Here is an 11,377-nt window from a genome sequence, read left to right as displayed (position 1 = left end):
ATGAAACATGCCTCCCTCAGTGACTTACTGTGTGACCTTGGGCAAATCACTCAACCTTTCTGTGCCCCATCTGTACAATGGGGATCCTATTAAAGACAATGCTAATCATAATCGTTTACCAACCTGGGAGAGGTACAGCAAGGATATATTTAACTATATATTAGTGAGCCAGTAGGCTGCTCTATGGACACAGGTACAAAGGGAGTTAGGAGTGTTGCAGGACCAGGCTAAGAGCAGACCTGTTGAGGCCAGTGGAACTATGCTTGCCCGTAGGCACTGAATCTATGAGCAGTGGCCTGGAGGGTCAGCCCTAGCTAAACTAGGTTCCCTGTTCTGCATGCCAAGTGCCATGCTCTAGCCCGGAAAGCGCTCACTCCCTAGTGGGGGTGAGTTGGTCTATAGCCCCAGGCTCTCGCCCTGCCCTGCCTAGGCTCTCCAGCCGGGGGAAGCCCTGGCCCTGGCGCTTCTCCACCCTGGCAGAGCCCCCACCCTTGTTCTCCAGCCGGGTGGGCTGCTTCTCTGCGGGCCGGGGCGCTGATAGGCTTTGCCTAGCTCGGTGTCCTTGCGCTGTGTGTGTGGCAGCGAGCGGAGGAAGGGAGGAGGGAGGGGAGCGGGCTGGCTGGGGGAGCGGCTCTGCGCTGCACCAGTGACACTCGGTGCGAACACGCTCCTCACCCAGCAGCCGGGGCGCCGCGCCGCGCCGAGAGCGTCACCCAGCGCTTCGCGTGGCAGCCCCACGCCCAGAGCATCTGCCGGGCGGCGGCCGAAGGACCCTGCTCGCCCAGCCGCCGCTGCCTCTGCCCGCGCCGCAGCATCCTCAGCCCAGCGCCGCCGGCCGGCGCTGCCCCTCTCCGCCTCCGGCTGATGCTGCTCCAGCCGGGGGCTCGCCAGGAGTTGCAAAGAGCCGAAAACACCTTGTCGCCGGCTGGTGCGGTCCCGCCCGGGCCACTTGTGCACTTCTGCAAACTTTGTCCGCCCTCCTGCCCCCGCTGCTCTCTCCTGGGGGCCGGGCTTCCCTGCCCGGGTCGCTGAAAGGCAAAGCGGGGACTCGCCTTCCCTTGCCGCTGGGATCCTCGCTGTGCTTGGTGGGAGGGAGGCCAGAAAGCAGGACAGACGTTCCCAGTGTCTTGTAACCAGCACCTGCGAGCCCGGGGGTTTTACACACCTCCCCGGGAGGAGCAAGACTTTTAAAGGTAAGCAAAGCGGAGCGACGTGAAGTTTCTCTTGTGTGTGTCCCAGGAGGAGCTGAGACCAGACCCGGGGAGAGGGGGCTCATCGGGGGCGTTAGAGAGGAGGGTCCCCCATGGATGGGGAGGGGGGGGAGTCATGCAGCGGGTGTCCTGCATCGCAGGGCTATGAAGAGAGGGGGACCACGCACTGGGCGCCAGGAGCATTAGGAGAGGTCCGATGTGTTTTAGGCGGTGGCCCATCTCGTCCCAGCACTGCCTCCCAGTCTGTGCGCAGGGCTAAGGACTCTGGGGAGTGGGATGAACTCTTGGGCAGCAATGCAATGAGGAGTGGGGCCCCTGACTCCCGGGAATCCCGGGGCTGAGCGGTTGCCTTGCTTGAGAATTACCAGGGTTGAGGGGTAGGAAGACGGGACGATTGGGTACCAGGAACGTTCCCGCTTGAGCAGGCACCGGTGCTGCTTTACTCCAGATTTGGAATGAGCTTTGGAAAGCAGGATGGTGGATGGGAGCTGGTTGGTTAACCTTCCAGCTGCGGGACGCTTCACTTAACACACCAACCCAACCCACGGGGATCCAGTGGCAGGAAACGTTTGCCTTATGAATAGATTGAAGCAAAGCCCCATTTAATGAGCAAAACCTCGTGTCTGTCTGCCCTGATCCTGCGTCTGATCTTTTGTGGCTTCTTCCCTGCAGGGGCGGAGGGGTGAGAATTAGCCCAGCCACAATTAAAACCCCTTTAACTATTCAGGGTGCCAGCTGCCATGCTGGAAACTCTTTGTAAGGTGCTCTTGTTTTATGAGTACTTCTTACTAAGGGAGAGCGATGATTCGGGTGATGAGATGCAGACAGCTCAGCTGAAGGGATCAACACAAGTTCAACCACTGGAGGCCTCTATATACTAGCTGCAGATACTTGTCTAAACGGGATGCCATCCACTCCCCCATGGGATTGGATTTCCCCCCTCTCACAATCCTCGATCCAATCCCGTCCTGTCCCTTCTTCCCATCCTATGCAGGGTCAAATCCCTGGGGCCTCAGGTGGGGTTGTGGACCAAGCGGTCACACAGCTTCGGCTGTGGAAGGCTGCCTCGTAAAGTCACCAGGAGCATGCGGCTCTGATCAGATTTCCTCTCTTCTGTGACGTTCGTTCGGTAGTCTTGTTTTGTGTCTTTTTCTACTTTCTTTAAACTCCCAGTGGCTCTCCCAACATTTCTCTGCCGCATCCCAATACATCCACTTGAGAAAGAACACTTTGGCTCCCAATATTCTCTTTCTCTCCCCCCACCGGGAGCAGTTGTTGGGGAATTGCTGGGGTTTAATTTTTTATTATGATTATTATCTCGAAGAATAGGATGGATGGAAAGGTGAGAAGGAAATAGGCAGGGATATAGGCCAGGGAAAGTCATGCTTTTTAATGTACTTTAATGCCCCCCCCCTTCTGTCAAGCTCTGATCAAACGGTGCTAAAAGCTCTGTTTGAGGGAGTGCTCCGGGTATGACACTTTTCCGCAGCTCACCTCATGTTGCTCAGAATAAATATCAGTCAAACTACATTTTAACGCTGAAGTTGGAGTGATTACTTGAAATGCTGGGCTAAGGTTTTCAGTGGGATCTCAAGGTCCTTATTTTTCTCCTTCCTTTTTTTTTTTTTTTTTAATTTTAACCCTAAAAGGGACAACTAAATTATTTACATTCCCATTTTCAATGTCAGTGTGTTTTAGGGATTATTTTCAGTTTCTTTCAATACATTTTTATTTTGAAAGGATGAGAGAAGATGTTTTAGATAAAGTTATATTCAATTCTTCTGGGAAACACTCCTATTCAAGAGAAAGAAAACTGGCTGCTGACACCTTACACCCCCCACCCCACCAACTCTAAACTATGAATCCTTACCAAATACTCTAGAAACAAACATTGTTTTCAGACAGCCTATGTTGTTTTTATTTTTGTCAGCACTTTTTAAAATAGAGTGAACGGGTACATCAACGAAGCAAGCAGGTCAGGCAATCATAGCATTTGAATTAGTAACTATAATTTAAAAAGAAGGCTGTAGCAAGATGAAATTGCTACAAATTATGTGTAATTTGGGTTACACTTATTTCAAAAGAACAGAGACAAAGACAATATATAATCTTTTAATCACTTGCAGATACAGCTGCTATCTCTTTTAAAAAGTATTTAATTGAAGGGTGTCTCTAATCTAAAAAAAGCCAGTTCCACAAGTTTATTTGTTCTGGACCCTTTTAACATTCAAGTGGTAAAGCATTGTGCTTATTGTTATGGATAAATGTAATATCCTTGCCAGTGTCATAATAACAAAATGCTACATTAGAAATAGCCACAGCGGGTCACTCTAGGGATAAGGTAGTTTCTTTAATTATTGGTTTCAGGGACCCGCTGGTGCAGTTTTCAGTGCCTTCTTCCCCAACCAAAGAGTGGGGAAGAGTGTCTTCTTCCCCAGACTCACAGAATTATATCATTATAATTGCTTTTTTTATGGATGTCTATTAGTGTGCTGGACAAAATCTAGAAGAAGACACGGGCCCTAACAGTGAATATATTCTGTTTGTTTGTCAGTCTATCAGACAAGGTTTTATGACTCAAATGGAGAATCCGTTCTCAATCCTGGGATCTATGCCAAGGCCCATGTAAGGCAGTGGTTACTCCAGCTTTACACAAGTGTAGTTCTGCTGATTTTTAAATCTGATGAAATTTAAATCAGTAGTTATATCTGGGTAACACTGGTGTCCCATCACAGTGAATCAGATACAAGATATCCAGTTGTAGGCTAATATTGAGCTATTATATATCAGCTGCTGACAGGTAATGCTGATTTACTCATAGTCTACCTTGCATAAAATAGTACTTAGATCCGTGGTGATGAATGCTATCAGCATGTGGAATTAGAGATTTCCAGATCCACTTGAAGCCCCATGTTCCTATTCTGTCCACTCCCAATTGCTGTGACTTACCTATTTTAAGAATGGCAAGTTTCAGTTGATTCTTGTCAAGAATAACTTGTGCTCCCCACGCCTTTCTCTCATTTACTCAGGAGATATGCAGAGATATGTACCTGTAGAAGTAGATCTGCTGAGGTCAAGCTCACAGTACCACTGAAAAAGCCTTTTTTATGTATTTGGAACATTGTCAAGAATTTGTTAATATTTGAGGGTGAAGGGAGTTTTGACTGATGTTGTCTCCTCTTTCTCCTACAGTTTTGACCTTGTTGTTAAACAGAACTTGACATTACAGAATATATGCACAATCTTGCTTCCACATATTATGGTATTTAAAGGGGAACGGTAACAACTTTTCTCAGACCTACATTCTGATATGTCAAAAGATGACAAGTATGTCTCAACTTGTATAAACTCTCAAATGTGCCAGAAAGGTGTTTGGGTTTTGTTGCTGTTTGGTTGTGGTTTTTTTAGTGTCATCTTTAGGCATGTCATATTTCCAAGATGAGAACGAAACAGTAGAGATCACAGCAAAATAAAAATTGTTTCTCTAATTTTAGTGTGGGTAATTCAGCTCTTTATCATATGCATGTAAATGAAGTGAAGATATGTCACACATCTGTGTATAGACTGCTACATGCTATCTAAACTATATCAGTCTTATACCAAATTAGCAATAGCATTTCATGGCATACGTGACATGTCCGAGCCAAAGGCATGTGTATGACATGTTTTTAATTTCATGGAAATATACCACATTACATAATGCTGCAACCAACTTTCCTTCTTTTGAAAGCTTAGCACAATGATAATAAGCACAATGTAATTGAGAACAGAAACGTTACACGGTCCAGGATTGAACAGCATCTATGTTGTGGAGCATTTACTCATGCGAGTAGTTCCATTGAAATTAATAGGGCTGCTCACCAATATCAGGAAGAGTTCCATAGTCTAGTCGTGTGTGACTATTTAGTTTTGGCTGATTGCTTTGGAAAACATTATCTGAGTATGGAACAATATTTAGGTTTCCACAACATTTAGGTTCAAACAGCCAAGCAAGCTGTTTAAAATCATAGTGCCTGCGCTATGTTGCCAATTAAGTTTAGATGCATTATTCACCATATATTCGACATTCGGCTGCTAGTCGAAGATCCCAGCATAAAACTATGGACTATCTGTCCTGTTTCCCGTGTTTTACAAGGTGCTTCTAATTCTCATATCAGCTCCATTGGAGGTTCAGGATTAGAAAGAGTCAGATCTCCGAGTATTAATTTACTAAAAGGTCTAATCCTGCAAGGTGCTGAGTAGCAACTCCCATTTAGGGCAATAGAAGTACAAGATGCCTAAAGTCGTTCAGGTTCAAGCTCCAAAATTGTAAAGGCAGAGGGGTGTGTGTAAGCTCACTATGTCCTTAGTCTGTTTTTTTGTTTGTTTTAACTTTGAATTAAATTTATTACACTCAGAACTATGCTTTTTTCTTTTGTACTTTGTTTTGAAAAGACCTTAATAACAGTTTACTAAACGAAATCCCAGTTCCTTTCTACAAGTGGTTACACTTTAAGATGGCATCATACAGATCTGTAAGAGACCACCTTTTATGCGTCTCATGTCAGTTAAATGATTGCTAGAAAAACAATCCAAAAATCTGACCAGGTTTGGATAAAGGAGAGCCAGTAATGTGTTTCACTGTATGTGGTATTTTTATGCAATGAAGCGACAGATTTAACCACAGAACATCTGGGTACTGGCTTCTGTTACAGTAAAGATTTTTAGGGGAATAACAAGCCTTGTTTGACTTTGCATTCATTTTGAAGTCATTAAACTTTACATTAATAATAAAAGCATATGACCATTACATCACTGTTTTCAAGGGGTAATGTCAATCTTCCCTCAATATCTTACTTTTCAGAATCTGCATTTGTTTTGCTATGTGTATATTTATCTTTTCACTCATTCTTCAAATTTCTTTTCAGGAGGTAGACTTAGTAATTTATGCCAGTGGATATGGTATAGATTTAGTGTTTCCACGCATTTTTGCTAACTTGGCACTTTTCCCTGCATTATAGGTAGTCTAATGGAAACAGCACATTTAACATTGCTCAATACATAGAAAGCTTAATTAATGTGGAACAATATGTAGGTTCTTCGGGCTGCCTTTTCAAACACTAATATTTTAAAATAAAATATATTTGGGTTGTTTTTAGCTTTCACTGCTTGACTATTTCAATCCTACTCTGTCTGTTAAAGGATAGAGGATGTGCATTTTATTTACAAATATGCTTGTAAACAGCAGAAATGCCTAAGAATACTCTTGATGTATGGTTTTTATTTAATTACAAATAAGTAATATGCAGCTGGAATAAGGGGTATATAATATAATACATGCACTATACATATGATGTAATGATTACAAACATGATGAAACTGATAAGGTCAAAATACTTTTAAATTGTACAGTTCAATATCTTTTAGTGTGCCTTATTTTAAATGAAAATAGAAAATATTCTCCTTTCTCTTACATCAGTGCAAATCAGGAGTCACTCCATTCAAGTCCATAGAGTTGCTTTATTTTTACATCTTTGTAAGTAAGACTAGAAGAGAATCAAGTCCTGTGTATTTAATGTTTATAAATGTTATGTTTCCCCAAATGCACTTTTCTTCATAATTGGAAATAAACTCACTGATAACAATGTTTAGCCCTTACAAAACAGAAATATCTTCTATATGCAGATGCTTTACAAGGTGAAATAAATGATAGTTTATTTTAGTGCTTGTCTCAGAAAGAAACTAACGATGTTATAAAGAACTGTGAAGGCTGAGGAATGCTTTATTTTTGAAAACTTGAATGAGGGGGAAGTATTTGCCCCTTAATCTGGGGAATGAGTTAGAGAAATCAAAACTCAATAAGAACATTTTTTAAAAGATGAAAATAAATGAAGCTCTAGGAGAGGTATGCAGTTACTCTAAAATCTGTAAAGAACAAGAGTAAATACAAAAAGAATTTGGTTATTTTAGGATAAATTACTTAACCTTAGCTTTGTTAGTTCACCCATTGGACTGTAGAAGAATCAATGTTTTAGCACACTGTAGTGAAATGTAACCAAAAGAAATTCATATGAGCTACATAGATGGCTTTGATTGTACTCTTGCACGCAGGTCATGTGTGAGGTATGTTAAAAGCACAAAGTTCTTGCCAGGGATGACAACATATTTTTCAGAGTATCTTTCTGGATTTCAAAATGCATGTTTAAGGAAACAGGTGTGAAATCTGATACTACTTTTTTTGAGAGAGAACAGAAGTGTTTTATGAGAGGGATACTCAGTGTGTATAAATCAGCATGGCTCTGTTAAAGTCAATAGATATATACCAATTTACACTAGCTAAGAATCTGGACCTCTAAGTTTTCTGATAAAACTATTGTGTTAGCTTGAAAACATCATTTGTATTGTCTAACACTAAATGTTACTGTATACTTAACAGATACCCAGTGTGACTTTCATTTTCTGCATCTCATGGGTACACTGAATAAATTCAGATAATTTTCAGTGTAACTAATAGTCTATTGAAAGTTGGAATAGTCTATTGAGATTCTGATAACTGAGGTTCTGGTAATCAGTTTTGCTGTATGACAAATTATACCACCCTGCTTTTTGGATAATGGAATCCAGTAATTTAGAAGATGTTTGTCTGCATTATGGCTGAGATCAGAAGCAGTAGTGCTAGCCCGCAACACCTGGAAATCTGAAAAACAAAAGGCAATAATTTATTTCTTCCACTTCATTCCCCTCACCACTGGTTCCGGATATGAGTGCCCTTCTAAGTATGACCCTCAGACACTTACAACGTGGCACACTAATGAAACTGACACTTCCACCATGAATCATTGTCTTCTTAATTAAGTATATTATTACTTCTTTCCAAAAAATAACTTTAAAGAATGTTATAATTTTATTAGGCTCAAAGTTTGATACTTTTTAATCTCCTTCAATTTTAAACTCATCGCTGCCAAAAGAACAGTGTTAGAGAAACTGTTTCCTCTTCTATAAACTTTAATAGTTAAATGAGTCATACTTACTAATGGGGTGTAACAGAGTCCCAGGTTCTTTGCACAGATCAACAAGAATGAAATAGACTGCCTCATTTTCCAAAATTTCCATGATGGCATGAGGTTGAGAGCACGTTGCTTATTTGTTTAGATAGGGCATATTTACTACTAATTTGTTTACATTCAGCCATTCTAAATTTAATTTGCATCAGGATTCTGGATTTCAAAATACTGAGAAACTGTTTACAAACTGGGGTGGTGATGATTGTTTAAGAAAGCCAAATATCTTAGAACTGCCAGCTGGGGTTAGGATGCAAAGGGAAACCAAAGGAAACAGGCCTAAAGGTTCCTATTCTATACTAGTTCTGTTCCTCTAACAAAACATAGGGTTAAAGAAAATAATTATTCCTGAAATGGGGGATTGGCTACTAAAGCTAGGCTCAATTCTCATGGGAGTATGTTCGTGAGTAGAAATTGTGTGTATGAGTAAAGGTTGTAGGACTAACAGTGACTTGTATTTATTTGGGGAAGAACGCTCTCTGTGTCTGCTTTTTCGCCAATGGCAAATAATTAATTTAAAAAAAAAAGGTCACTCACTGAAGTATAGTGCCAAATCCTGTTTGCTTTATTCATGCAAGGTGAAAAGGTTTTAACTATACTTATTTTTAATATGGTAATTTTTAAAAACTTCTTAACTACTCCTTAACTTTAATATAAATGTTTTAATTGACTGACATAAAATCTTTCTTATGAAATTAGAAGTTCAATATCCCACATGACTATACATTTTTTAACCTTAATATAACGTATGGAATAATCAGGCATTTTTATCCAAAATATCACATGTTCCTTGAAAACATGGAATATTTGAGATGGAATGGCTGAGAGCAAACTCTGTAAAAGAAGCATATCAGTTTAAGGGTACATCTACACTACCTGCCAATCCAGCGGGTAGTGATTGATCTATTGGGGATCGATTTATTGCATGTAGTGTAGACGTGATAAATCGATCCCTGATCACTCTGCCATTGACTACTGAACTCCAGCAGTGCGAGAGGCGGAAGCAAAGTCGACGGGGGAGCCACGGCCATCAACCCAGTGTTGCAAGGACGCAAAGTAAGTAATTAATTTTAATTCAATCTAAGATACGCAACTTCAGCTACGCTATTCTCATAGCTGAAGTCGATGTATCTTAGATCAGCACCCCTCCCTCCCCCCCAAAGATTGGCCCAGGCCTAAGGAAAGGAAGCATTTTCAAACTCTTCATCAAAAATAAAACATACAATAGCTTGTTTCGATAGAAAGCTCTCAAAGTTCCTAACTCCCTGTATTAGAGCATGTATGTACAGTGGGCAGTACATTAATATTGTTAAACCTCTAAGGGTATGTGTACACTGCACGCTGTGCCTGGGGCCTGTGAAACTTGGGCTTGTGAATTTGGCGTTTCCAGGCCCATGCTTGAGCGGCCACACTGAATTGTAAACATAAGTTTACAATTGCTGCATCTGGGTTCCATAATCATGCTAATATGTCCATGCTGCATGAAGCAGACCTCTGACTCAGTTCTATAGCTTGAGCTGCATCCACACTGCAAAGTGACAGGGCTGGGACCCAAGTCACAGCAGGATCCAGACTCTAACCTACCCCCTAACAAAGTGCTAGGACCCAGGCCTGAGTGCTTGCTGATCTGAGTCAGACTCATCTGGGTATAGATGGAAGGAGGGACGTGGGCTCAAAATATACAACAGTCACGTCAGGAACAAAAATTGACTTGAAGTTCTTGGAGACATTTGGGATCTGATTCTGACCTTATTATCATCAGTGTAAATTAACAGTAACCTACTGAAGTCACATTATGGTAATACATTCATATGATAACGGAGACCAAAATCAGGTTCTTTTCTAGCTAAGTTTTTAGTCCTAAATTAAAAAATAACAAACAGACAATTTATTTGGCAGTATGGACTTTATATTCTGATAAATGTAACATTCTCTGAACCTGAAATCCTATCACTGGCAGCCTACCTTTTTGCTGATAGTGAAGAAAACATTTAGCCAGGTTTCTGAATCTTCATGTCTGGATACAATAACAGACAGCAGTAACTAGGTCCCCTCTTTAATTTTACAGTAGCTGCATTAACAATAAAACAGTATTTTGTGTTGATTAGTAACTTTCATCCAAGGATCTCAAAGTGTTTCACAAACATTAGCTAAGCCTCATAACACCCTTCTAAGGCAGGCCTTTGGCCCTCATCAAAGCTCTCACTACATCTTCTGCTTCTGGAAAATGAAATTCCCTTGACACACATACCAATCATCTCTTTATCCAGAAATAATAATGCAAGACAAGAAAGAACTGAGGCAGATCTCCCACTGCCTAGTCTCTACATATGTCCTCAAAATCCCCTGTCTTTGCCAGAAGCATGAACATCCTGAACTTTGAACTAATTAAAGCCTTTCTTCCAGAAACTGTTTTCATTCTTTTTTTTTTTTTTTAAGCAATGTTAAAGCTCACAGATGAGGAGGTGGCATGGTGAACATATAGAAGGTCTGAAGGTTTCCAAATTGTTTCCATGGCCATTCACCCAGAACAGTCTGACCTATCTGCCTGTATCTGTTCCTTCTGGTTTTGTTCAGAGTAACTACATAAAGAACTAACCTTTTCACCTGCAAGGCTGGACAAATAAACACTAGATCAGCAGCAGAGTGAAGCTGATACCTATCCCCTTGATAATCTGATTTTGAAACCTCTTATCACAGCTCCGTATTTGACCATGACAGTTTTGAATACCCCTTAGCATTCATGTTTAGACCGTAAGTCTTTTCAGTCTCAGCAGAGTTTTTGCAGCTTGATCTCACAGTAAGTACATGACTAGAGCTGTTTAGAAAACCGACACCAATCAATCAAAAAGCATCACAGTGACTCGGTCAATGTACTCAGGCCTCAAATATGTCCCCATCCCATGTCACTCTTACATGGTTCTAGCCCCAAAATGACTCTGGAAGGAAAGTTACAGCATCTTAAAGTCAAAGGAACTAATTTCCCCTACTTATACTTCTACCTAGGAAGGAGCACAGAGGAAAGGATGTTATTCCACCAAAACAGTGTGTGCAGCCACTGAAATGGTCATGGGCAGGGTTGGGCTTGACAGCAGTGGTTCAACTTCAGAAAGAGCCACAGATGCT

General features: G+C 41.5%; 1 protein-coding gene across 1 annotated transcript in view; it reads left to right on the top strand.

Moving 5' to 3' along the window:
- The first annotated feature begins 864 nt into the window (after positions 1 to 864).
- Positions 865 to 11,377, top strand: part of NDNF (neuron derived neurotrophic factor) — a 28,808-nt gene continuing 18,295 nt past the window's right edge. The window contains exon 1 of the mRNA XM_050946480.1: positions 865 to 1,193. The gene's annotated coding sequence lies outside the window, so the exon portion shown is untranslated. The remainder of the gene's footprint in view (positions 1,194 to 11,377) is intronic.

This window comes from Gopherus flavomarginatus, chromosome 3 (assembly GCF_025201925.1).
Source record: "Gopherus flavomarginatus isolate rGopFla2 chromosome 3, rGopFla2.mat.asm, whole genome shotgun sequence".
In the NCBI taxonomy this organism is placed as follows: Eukaryota; Metazoa; Chordata; order Testudines; family Testudinidae; genus Gopherus; species Gopherus flavomarginatus.
This window is presented reverse-complemented; position numbering and strand designations above follow the sequence as displayed.